Source organism: Saimiri boliviensis, chromosome 6, assembly GCF_048565385.1.
Source record: "Saimiri boliviensis isolate mSaiBol1 chromosome 6, mSaiBol1.pri, whole genome shotgun sequence".
NCBI classification, from domain to species: domain Eukaryota; kingdom Metazoa; phylum Chordata; class Mammalia; order Primates; family Cebidae; genus Saimiri; species Saimiri boliviensis.
This window is the reverse complement of record NC_133454.1, coordinates 24,821,763-24,833,168: the sequence shown is the minus strand read 5'-3', so window position 1 is coordinate 24,833,168 and position 11,406 is coordinate 24,821,763. Positions and strand designations below refer to the sequence as shown.

The 11,406-nt window shown below is 40.7% G+C and overlaps 1 pseudogene; it reads right to left on the bottom strand.

Moving 5' to 3' along the window:
* Window positions 1-4,213: 4,213 nt before the first annotated feature.
* On the bottom strand, window positions 4,214-6,123 carry LOC101047977 (melanoma inhibitory activity protein 2-like; annotated as a pseudogene).
* Between the last annotated feature and the right edge of the window lie 5,283 nt (window positions 6,124-11,406).

Below are 11,406 nucleotides of genomic sequence, written 5' to 3'. Positions count from 1 at the left end.
GGGTTCCTTAAATATTTATTAGAAAGTGAATTTACTAAGTTGTTTTGTGTGTGTTTTGTCATATTTCATTTATTACCAGGTCAAAACTGGGAGCTATGCTATCTTGCTATGTATTCCCAACACTAAATCTTGCTTGATAGTAGATGTTCAGTTCATTTTGCAGATTCCCATGGAAAGTTTTGAAAGATGTAATGTAACTAGAGGAGACTCCCATCAGGAGTAAACGGGAGAGAACATGTGGCACTGGCAGGAGACATGGCAGCAGGTGGCCTGAGGCCAAGGTACAGAAGAGGGTTGCAAGGGGAGATCTTGGGAGATGAGGGGCCCAGGAAGTCTAGCTCTCTCAAGGAGCTTGAAATGGACTTTTATTCTCTACAATCCAAGTTTCTTCTGCGTTTAGAAAATAAGTCTTATCGCTTCTCGGCCTTTTGGCTAAGATCAAGTGTAGAAAATAAGTCTTATGAGAGAATCAGGCCTTATGAAAAAATCAGGCTCTAGCACTAATGCTGCCTGGAGAGTGGGGCTTGGGGTCCAGCTGGGGTCTAATGCCTTCCTGGGTCATCAGAATGGCATCAGAGTAGAGTCTCAATGCCTGGAATTGGGAGTGATGATTCGTCTAATAGTGTTTCTAGAAGCATAAGCATCAGCAGGCTCATAAAAAATTTATTTTTCAATGCTTGTTACACATTTTCAGTAAAAACAGAAAGCTCCAAAATGATTTGTATTTTATAACCATTTTAATAAAACATGTATATGTATGAAAAATATCTGGCTAGTTATACACCAAAATATTACCAGTGTTTACTAAGTGATGAAATTCCAGGTGGTTCTTGATTCCTTTTTCTTTCTTTCTCTTTTTTTTAAAGAGACAGACTCTTGCTCTTGCTCTGTTGCACAGGCTTGAGTGCAGTTGTATGATCATGGCTTATTGCAGCCTTGAACTCTCAGTCTCCAGACGTCCTCCCACCTCAGTTTCTCAAGTAGCTAGAACTATAGGCCTGTGCCACCACACTGGACTGGGTTTTTAATTATTTTGTAGAGACAGGGTTTCACTATGTTGCCTAGGCTTACTCTGTCCTCGTGACCTCAAGCAATCGTCCCATCTTGGCTTCCCAAAGCACAGAGATTACAGGCATCAGCCACTGTGCCTCAGGTGATTCTTTATGCATTTTTTTCATTGTGGATTAGATTTTTTGTATAACTATATTTTTTGGTGCGAAATATAATTTAATCGTGAAAATGTAAATTGGCACAAACTTCGGCATTGTCTACTAAAGTTGAAAATGTGCAAACTTTCATTCATAGGTAATATGCTTGTACATGTGTCAGAAGGTATGTAAAAATAAGCGTCAGGATAGCAGTGGTTGTAACAGCAAAAGTGAAAAACAGCTTCATATTCATCTTAGGAGAATTGATAAATACATTGTGGTATTGTCATACAAAAGAAGGCTATACAAGAGTAAAACTTGACCAGGCATAGTGGTTCACACCTGTAATCCCAACATTCTGAAGAGCAAGGTGGATTACTTGAGGCCAGAAGTTTGAGATCACCCTGGGCAACATAGCCAGACCCCGTCTCTACAAAGAATAAAAAAAATAAATAAGAACTACTGAGGCATGATGGTGCGCCTGTAATCCTAGCTACTCAGGAGACTAAGGTGAGAGAATCCCTTGAGCCCAGGAATTCAAGGTAACAGTGATGATGTGCCACTGTATTCTAGCTGGAGGACAGAGGGGGACCGCATCTCTAAAAAGATAAAAATAAGAGTAAAAATAAATAAACAAAAGGCTTATGGAACAACATAGATGAATCTTAAAAGTATAGTATTTTGACGAAAAAAATAGCAATTCTCCAAATAATACATTTCATGCGAGTCTACTTATATTAAGCTCAAAAACAGGCAAAACGTATGTCCAGAGATACAGTCATATGATTAATGTATACAGAAAAGTAAAGGCATGATAAAAACAAAATTCAGGAGGATGGTTGTTTATGGACAGAGGAAAGTGATGAGATTGAAGAAGGATACACAAGGGTTCAAGGAATTGGCTAAGGTCCCATCTCTTTTTTTTTTTTTTGAGACGGAGTTTCGCTCTTGTTACCCAGGCTGGAGTGCAATGGCGCGATCTCGGCTCACCGCAACCTCCGCCTCCTGAGTTCAAGCAATTCTCCTGCCTCAGCCTCCTGAGTAGCTGGGATTACAGGCACGCGCCACCATGCCCAGCTAATTTTTTGTATTTTTAGTAGAGACGGGGTTTCACCATGTTGACCAGGATGGTCTCGATCTCTTGACCTCGTGATCCACCCGCCTCGGCCTCCCAAAGTGCTGGGATTACAGGCTTGAGCCACCGCGCCCGGCGGTCCCATCTCTTAAACTGGGTGATGGCTATGTCAACATTCATTTCATTATTTTTCCGAATACTTTACATATGTTATATATATTATTTTAGTATATTATGTATTTCATAATAAAATTATTTTTTCTCATCTGTATTTTTAAAATTTTCCATAAGGAACATGCATTACTAGTTATATTGAACAGAGAAAGTAAATAATAAACGTAATAACATTTTAAAATTTGTATTCTCTTGTGCCTTTTCTCATCCTTGGCTTTCTGTAGCACTCATTCACTGTGTATTAATTGCTGATGTAATCTGTAGCAAGCTAGGTGCTAGGCATACAGGGGTGACATATGATTTCTATCCTAATGGCAGTTATCCTCATGAGTGCTCTCTATATCCCTGTAAAATCCTCTGAGTAGGCTTCGTTATCAATATTTCACAAATCCATTAGCATTTTTTCTTAAAGTAGCTATTAAGCACCTGTGCTCTAATGCCAGCCTGCTAGATTCAAAGCCTTGCTCTGCTATGAACTAGTTATCTATATTCGGGCAAGTAACTTAACCTGTTTGTAGTTTAATATCCCTAACCGTGAAATGAGAAAAGGAACAGTATCTACCTCATAGGATTGCTGTAAGATTTAACTGAATTTACATATATATAAATACAGAAAACAGGGTCTAGCCCATGGTAGATATTCAAAAAACATTAATGTTAGATTGTTCTATAAATATCTCCTGAGTGCCAATCTTGTGTCAGATCCAGAAGAAGACTCAGAGATAGAGTGGGAGAGGGTCTGGAAGACCAACTCCTAAACAGACTATTGCCAAAAGTGAGAGCGTTATGGCGGAGGGAAACCAGGGGTCTGCAGGAGAACAAAGGAGGCTCATCAACCCTGTCTGGGGTTCAGGGGAGCCTTCCCAGAAAAGCTAGGGTTCTGTCCCCAGGTTGAGGTCTGTTGTGTTTTGGTGACACTCCATGTCTCCCACAGAGAGGTGGCTAGATAGTGGTGAGGGGCTGCCATGAATGCACTGAGCCGTAAGAGGGGCCAAGAGGTAACTTGTAGATCGTAAGATCATTTACTCTGCGGTGAGCCTACACATTTGGTTTTTGTGGTTTCAAATTTTTCTTCGCAGTTGTGAAATGGTACAACATATCTCATATGGAAAAATTAATTATAGCTTGGATTTCTTTTGTCACATTGAAAACTGGTAAAGAGAATTTTCAGTAGGAATCTGGTTGAAAGCTTTCAAAATTTGAGTTGTTAGTTCAAATAAATAATGGCATTAGAAACAACCTAAATACTCAGTAGTAAGGGAATAGTAATATATCACAATTAAGTAAATTGTGGTTTATGTATAAAACTGGATATGATGTAACTTTTTTTTTTTTTTTTTTTTTTTTAAGAAACAGAGTCTCACTCTGTTCCCCACGCTGGAGTGCAGTGACACATAATAGCTCACTGTAACTTCAAACTCCTGGGCTCAAGCCTTCTGAGTAGCTGGGACTACAGACACACCATCACACCCGGCTAATTTTTAAAATTTGTGTAGAGACATAGTTTGACTATGTTGCCCAGGCTGGTATTGAACTCCTGAGCTCAAGAGGTCCTCCCAGTTCGGCCTCCCAAAGTGCTGGGATTATAGGCATGATCCATTGCACCTTCCCTGATGTAACTATTAAAGTGATATTTATGAGTATTTTTTTCATATTTAAATCATCTTTATTTACAAAATAATATCCTGAGAATTGTAATTCCATTAAGCTTCAATTTGAGCAAAAATATAATCACTTAAGTAACAGCAGTTACTTAAACTGAAAATGAGATCAGTCCAAATTACTTTTCAAGAGAGCAGCAAAAATATTGTCAGGTTTCTTGCTGTGGTTCTGGATGTTCAGTAGCAGGCTCATTTGAAGGCAGAATTAACCCTTCTACCTTCAGAATACGGGGGTCAGGGGAAAAATCCAGGTCTTGGGGGAAGGTAAGGAGGAAAACCCCTCAGTGGATAGACATTTCTTATTGCAAATGGAGCATGTAGTGGATCAGGGAAATCCCTTGGTGGAAAGTAATCTCGAGAAGCTCCAAACATGGTTCCTGGAGGAGGTGGGGGGAAAAGGAGGTCCTCTTCTCATGAATGGGCCCCTTGTATCCACTGGAAACAATGGACCTCTGATTGGAGCAAGAGGTGGAGGAACAAAGCCAGGGCCAGTTGCTGCATTTTCAGCAGAGAAAAATGCATCAGGCACATTTAAATTACCAAGATCATCTTTGGTATCATTTCTACTGGATTCCACTTCTGAAGGCATTGATCTGTCCATTTTATCCAAAGAAGGCATATTAAAACTTCTGAGTTCTGCTGCTTCAGATAGTCTACAAGAATTAGAATAAAATCTGTCTCGTCTTTATGAAGGAAGAGTTGAATCAGGATATGATTGTCCTGGTGGAGAAAACATCATCCTATGGTCCTGTTCCTACGGAGGTGACACGAACACAGTGTCAGAAGGAGCCCTGTGAGGATCGGTTAACATAGCACAGATTGATTCTTCTCTTTCATTGGTGATCTGATGGTCCAGAGGATTCCCTGGGCCTCTTGAGCCTCTTCCTCCTTCCCCAGGAAGCGAAGGTGAGAGTCTGAGTGGACCCTTGAACAAAGTTGGAGGAAAGAGAAAAGATCTCGTTTCAAATGAAGGCCGACTCAGTGGTGAAGGACCATATGGGGAGTGCTCTCTGCCAAATGCAGTATTTGGAACATCAAGTGCATAGGGGTCTTTTTCTAAAAGTTCAAATTTAAACTCTGTTTCAGTTAATTTTTGTCTGTTGTGAGCGTTTTCTTTCCTTAAATCATTGAGGTTTCTTTCAGCAGTCCGAGCTGCCAACCAATTATGATGTGCTTTGTTCTCATAGGAAATAATCCGTCCTTGATAATAATGAATAGTTCTCTCCAATTCTTCTTCAAGATCTTTGGCTCACTTTCTATAGGTCTCCAGCTCTTCACTGGCATGGCTGAACTTTTCATCTACTTTAGAAAGTTTCTCTTCTTTCTCTAACCAGTACTTTTCCTCTACTGTTAATTTCCTGTGGTATTTCTTTTTCTTGATATAATTCAGTCATTACTTTAAGTTTCTGTTGAAGCTTCTGATTCTCATTTCAAAATGTGTGTTTTCTGACTGTAAAGATGCTTGTTCAGTCTGAAGATTTTAACATGCTCTGTAAGCTCTTCCTTTGTTTCATCAACTTCAGATAACTGAATATTAATTTGGTTTCTTTCTCCTTCTAAGGCTTTTAAAGAAGCATAATTTAACTTAGCAGCATGAATGAGTTTCTTCAAAGCTCCTTTGGGAGTATTATCTAAGTAAGCACCATTTTCTGATTCACCGTCCACTTCTAATTCCAAGTTACCATCATCCGTTACATCTTCTCTAAGCATAGCAGCCCAATCGTTTATCTTTAGCAAGCGTTCAGTCAGAGTGTTAATGTGATTTTCCTTATCATTTAGAACTTGTTCTGTGTGTACTTTGGAGTCTTCAGATGTTATTTTGTTTATTAAGTTCACTCACTTGTTCTTTCCATACTTCAGCTTCTTGCAAAAGCTGTTTCTGGTTCTCCTGAAGTTGAGAATTTTCATTCAAAGCATCTTTTATTGCTATCTTCAGTCGGTCTTCATTCATTTGAAATATCTTGAAGATCATTTTGGCTTCAGTTACTTGTGATTTGAGGGATTTTGACTCATCTGCTAGAGACTGTATCCTTTTTGAAGGTTGCGGTGAGCCGAGATCACACCATTGCACTCCAACCTGGACAAAAACAGTGAAACTCCCATCTCAAAATAAAGTTTTAAGATATAATTTACACACCATACATATTATCCATTTAAAGTATAGACTTCAGTGCATTTTTTTTTTGCATGTTCACAGAGTTGTATAACTATCACCACAATCTAACTTTAGAACGTTTTCATTATCCTCAAAAGTTACCCTATTCCCATTAACAGTCACCTCCCGTTCCTGCTCCCTTTCTCAGACTTACTTAATCACTGATTTACTTTGTATCTTTTTAGATTTGCCTATTCTGGATGTTCCATATATTATAAATGGAACCACAACATGAGGTCCTTGGTGTCTGGCCTCTTTGATATGGCATAAAATTTTCAAGGTTTATCTATGTTGTAGCATGTACCAGTATTTCATTTCATTCCTTTTTATTGCAGAATAATATTTCATTGAATGGGTATATCACACATATTAATCTATCCATCAGTTGATGGACATTTGGTGTGTTTCCACTTTTTGGCTATTGTGAGTAATGCTGCTATGATTATTTTTGTGCAAGTTTTTGGTGGACATATGTTTTTAATTCTCTTGGTTATATACCTAGGAGTAAAACTGTTTAAGTCATGTGATAACTCCATTTAGCATTCTGAGGAACTGAAAAAGTTCTCAAAGCTGCTGCACCATTTTACATACCAGCAAGGTTTGAGGGTTCCACTTTCTCCACATGCTTGCCAACATTTGTTGTTATTTGTCTGCTTGATTGTGGGTAACCCCCCATATAGGCACTGAGGAAAGAGACCTGAGCAGAACCCTGGCACAGTTAGGGCTTGAAGAATAACTCAGTTTATAGTGTTACTACCCAACTATTTCCTTTTATATAATCCTTTATATAATCACATATTAGTTTATAGAATTAGGGCTTGAAGAATCCCTTTATATAATCTTCTATATATAATCATATAATGGTTCATAGTATGAGTGCCTAAAGAACATTTCCCTACACATACATAATTATATGTTAGTTCATAATCGGAGGAATGCCTAGAGTGGACACGGTACAGAGCGTGAATTAAGGAATAAGCAGCTTATAATTGGAGAAATGTCTAGAGCAGACACAGTGCAGAGCATGATTTAAGGGAAAAACAGTTATACCAGGACAAGAATCCATGGCCCAGGTGGCAGCGTTCAGTGTCGTAAAGATACCCGCTATATGGCAGGCTTGGGGCGAGAGCCACTCCTCCTGATAAAGGAGTTGTAGGACCTTGCTCCAGTTCTTGTGGAGGGCTGCCCTCAGAACATCAGGCAATCCACCTTGGTGACTGTGAACTTTATCTGCTCTCGCTACTGTCCTGCTCAGAAAGCATTCCCCTATAGAACTCGTTGGAAGCTGCCAGCAGGTGGCATAGACTCTAACAGCTCTGTCACTACCGTGTGACTTAAAGCATCCTCCTATAAATCTTCTTAGAATTAGTTTGCCCATAACTAGAAGTACTGCACACTGCACCCTCTTCACTGCAAACGGCCCACCTTCAAGCCTCGGTGACCTAATGGGAGTGGAACACTTACTGCACATGGCCCTTGCCTTGATGGGAATGGGTCCCTTGCTGCGCACTGTCCACCTCCTAGCCTAGGTGACCTAATGGGGGTAGACTCCTTGTTTTATTGCTCATGACTCTATCACTATCCTTAAAGATGATTTCACTCACTGCCCTGCCCCCTAACCTATACACAATAAATACTCACACTTCTGGACATTTGGGGCCTCGCCTGACTCTGCTCATAGGTGGCGTGGCCCCCCCGAGCCCAGCTGCATTTTCCTTGTACTTCTGTGTCCTGTCTCTTTATTTCTTGCATCCTGCGCCTCAGCACAGCATAAGGCACGCCCCATGACCCTGTGGGCCTTCAGCCCCACACTTGATTATAGTCATCCTTGTGTGTGTGAACTGGCATCTCACCGTGGTTTTCACTTGCATTTTTCTAATGGCTAAGATGTTGAACATCTTTCCATGTTTTTGTTGATCATTTGTCTATCTTCCTTGGAGAAATGTCTATTCAGATCCTTTGCTCATTCTTTAATAGGGTTTTTGGGAGTTATTTATCCTTTGATTATTGAGTTCAAGTTATTTATATAGTCTGGATACAAGTCTCATATAAGAGATATGATTTGCAAATAATTTCTTTTATACTGTGGGTTTGTCTTTCTTAATGGTATCATTTGCAGCAAAGGAGTTTTTAATTTTGATGAAGTCGAACTTAACTATTTTTCCTTTTATCACTTGTGTTTTTGGTGTTTTATGTAAGAAGCCATTACCTACTCCAAGTTTACAAATATATATTTTTATGTAAACTTCTAAGAACTTTATAGTTTCAACACTTACATTTAAGTCTATGGTCTATTTTGAGTTGAATTTTGTTTATTGTAACAGGAAGGGCTCTAATTTCATTCTTTGGCATGTGGATATCCAGTTGTCACAGCACTATTTGTTGAAAGACTATTTTCTCCCTATCAAATTGTCTTGGCATCCTTGTTAAAAATCAATTGACCATAAATGTAAGGGTTTATCGCTGGACTCTCAATTCTGTTCCTTTGATCTACATGTCTATCTTCACACCAGTAACTTCATTACTATAGTTTTGCATTAAGCGTTGAAATTGGGAAGTGTAAGTCCTCCAGCTTTGTTCTTTTTTAGTTTTGACTAGTCTGGGTCCCTCACATTTCCAGGCATTGCTTTTATCCTCAAGGGGAAAATTTTTTAGAAAAAAATAAAAAGGAACTGCAGGAATTGTGAAATTCATTTTGTGTTTTCTGAGTGATACTTCTGCAATGCCCTTTTTCTCTTGGATGGGGGAATTTCTCTCTTTTAAGTTCAGTCCCAGTTATGGTAGATTTCCATTTTCACTACTGATGAACACTGCAGAGTATTGACTCAGCCAAAGCCTCATCCTGCCTTGAGTCAGTTGGCTGGGTCAAAGGTTATTTTCACATAGGAGGTTTTACAACATCCTAACTTTTTATGTACTGCTAGCTAAGAATTATCACAGTCTATTGTTTTGGTTTCTGTACTGTTTGATTGTACACCTCACTGGCAAATCATACTCTTGAGTATGAGTTTTTGAATATTCATTTTGAGTATACAAATATATAACTATTTCATTTATAAGTTATAGATGCTCATGATTATTATATAAACACATAAACAAAAGAGAAGTTTTAGAAAATGAGATAAGATGACTAGAAATAGATGGTCCCCCACCTCTCAATGGCTTTTATCTTGCTGGAGACGGCTCTCTTGGATCTTTCCTGTTTACCTCTGTGTGGTCCTAGCACCCAGCCAACCAAAGGGACCTAGTATACAGCAGAAGCTCAATAATGTTTGAAAGAAAAATTTCAGGCCAGGTGGGGTGTACCTCAGGCTTGTAATCCCAGCACTTTGGGAGGCCAAGGCAGGCAGATCACTTGAGGTCAGGAGTTCGAAACCAGCCTGGCCAACACGGTGAAATCTTGTCTCTGGTAAAAATACAAAAAGTAGCCAGGTGTGGTGGCAGCCTCCTGTAATTCCAGCTACTGGGGATGAGAGGGTGCTGAGGCACGATTCCTGGGAGGTAGAGGTTGCAAGGATCCAAGATGGTGCCACTGCACTCCAGCCTGGTCAAAAAAAAAAAAATTCAGCTAGCTTACTATTTTTATTAAAATACACTGCTTCCATCCCTAAGTTTTGCACCTAGCAAGTAAAGGTTCTGCATCTATTGTCTGCCAATTGGCTAGGGTTATTTTGTAGAAAGGCTATGGATCTCTTCATCTCTCCTTGTCTTCTCTTTTACCTTTGACTTGCACCACATCTGACTTATTTAGAAAACAGCAGTTTTCTCATCCTTAATTTATACTCTTCATTTCATACCGTGTGGTCCGGCAGAGTCCTGATACTAAGACCATAAAGAATGGAAAGCAAGGTCTCTGATCAGGATGTTGCACAGCAGGAGTGAACAAAAGGCAAGGAAGCTCTAGGGCGTGAACATCTGGGAAGGCTTCAGGGAACTGGATTTTAAAAGAAGAGTGGGCAGTTAGCCAAATGGAGAAGAGAGTTAGGCTGTCCTAGTTGAACTGTGGGAGCCAAGACAGGCGAGCCAGCACATTCCGGGAGAGGGGTAAGTTTGAGTTTGTTCTAGCTGAACACAAGGGGCAAGGGTGGTTGCATCTGTTTTAGGAAGAGCTCTCTGGCAGACCTGTGGAGTATTAGACTTTTTCTTTCTTTTTTTTTGAGAAGGAGTCTCGTTCTGTAGCCCAGGCTGGAGTGCAATGGCGCAATCTCGGCTCACTGAAACCCCCGCCTCCCAGGTTCAAGCGATTCTCCTGCCTCAGTCTCCTGAGTAGCTGGGATTACAGGCACGTCCTACCACACCTGGCTAATTTTTTTGTATTTTTATTAGAGACGGGGTTTCACCGTATTAGCTAGGATGGTCTCTATCTTTTGACCATGTGATCCTCCTGCCTTGGCCTCCCCAAGAGTATTAGACTTTTTATTTATTATTTATTTAGAGACAGGGTCTTGCTCTGTGTCCCCAGCCTGGAGTGGCACATTGGCAGCTCACTACATGCAATCTCCACCTACCTGGCTCAAGAGATCCTCCCACTTCAGCTGCTCAAGTAGCTGGGACCCCAGGTCCAAGCCACTGCTCCCGGCTAAGTTTTGTATTTTTTGTAGACACGGGGCTCGCCGTCTAAGATACTCGCAGACCTGGGCTGGGAGTATTAAACTTTTGAAGCTGGAAGTAGGGATAGGCTGTTGGTGGCCTGGAAAGCAGTGCACAATTACAGACAGAATGTGGAAACCTCTGCGCTTGGAGGCCCGAACGAAGCAGGGAAACTTTGCTTTAGTGCTCTAGCTAGCAGTATTCTTTTTTTAGGATCTCAGAACCGACTTTTTTTTTTTTTTCTTTCTGTCCTGGGTTGTTTATCCTTTCCCTTTGTCCCCAAGAGACACTTACACCTTTATCAGAAAATTACGGTCTGTTTCCTAACCTAAGCATCGCGGGATTGGTTGGGAGCATTCTGTTTTGGGGTTCCATCGAGGCCTGTGGCTCAAAGGAAGACACAGAGGCGCTGCGCTGCACAGGTTCAATCAAGCAGGGGCTGGATTGAAGGCTTCATCCCACCCCCGCCCCAATTAAACCTCAAGCACAGGATCAGAGGCTCTGACACATCCTGACAGAACAGCCTCTGGGGTGCCAGGAACCCCCCACCGACGGCCATCGGCGGGTCTACACCGGCCGGGAAACCCAGGTCCCGGCTCCTTC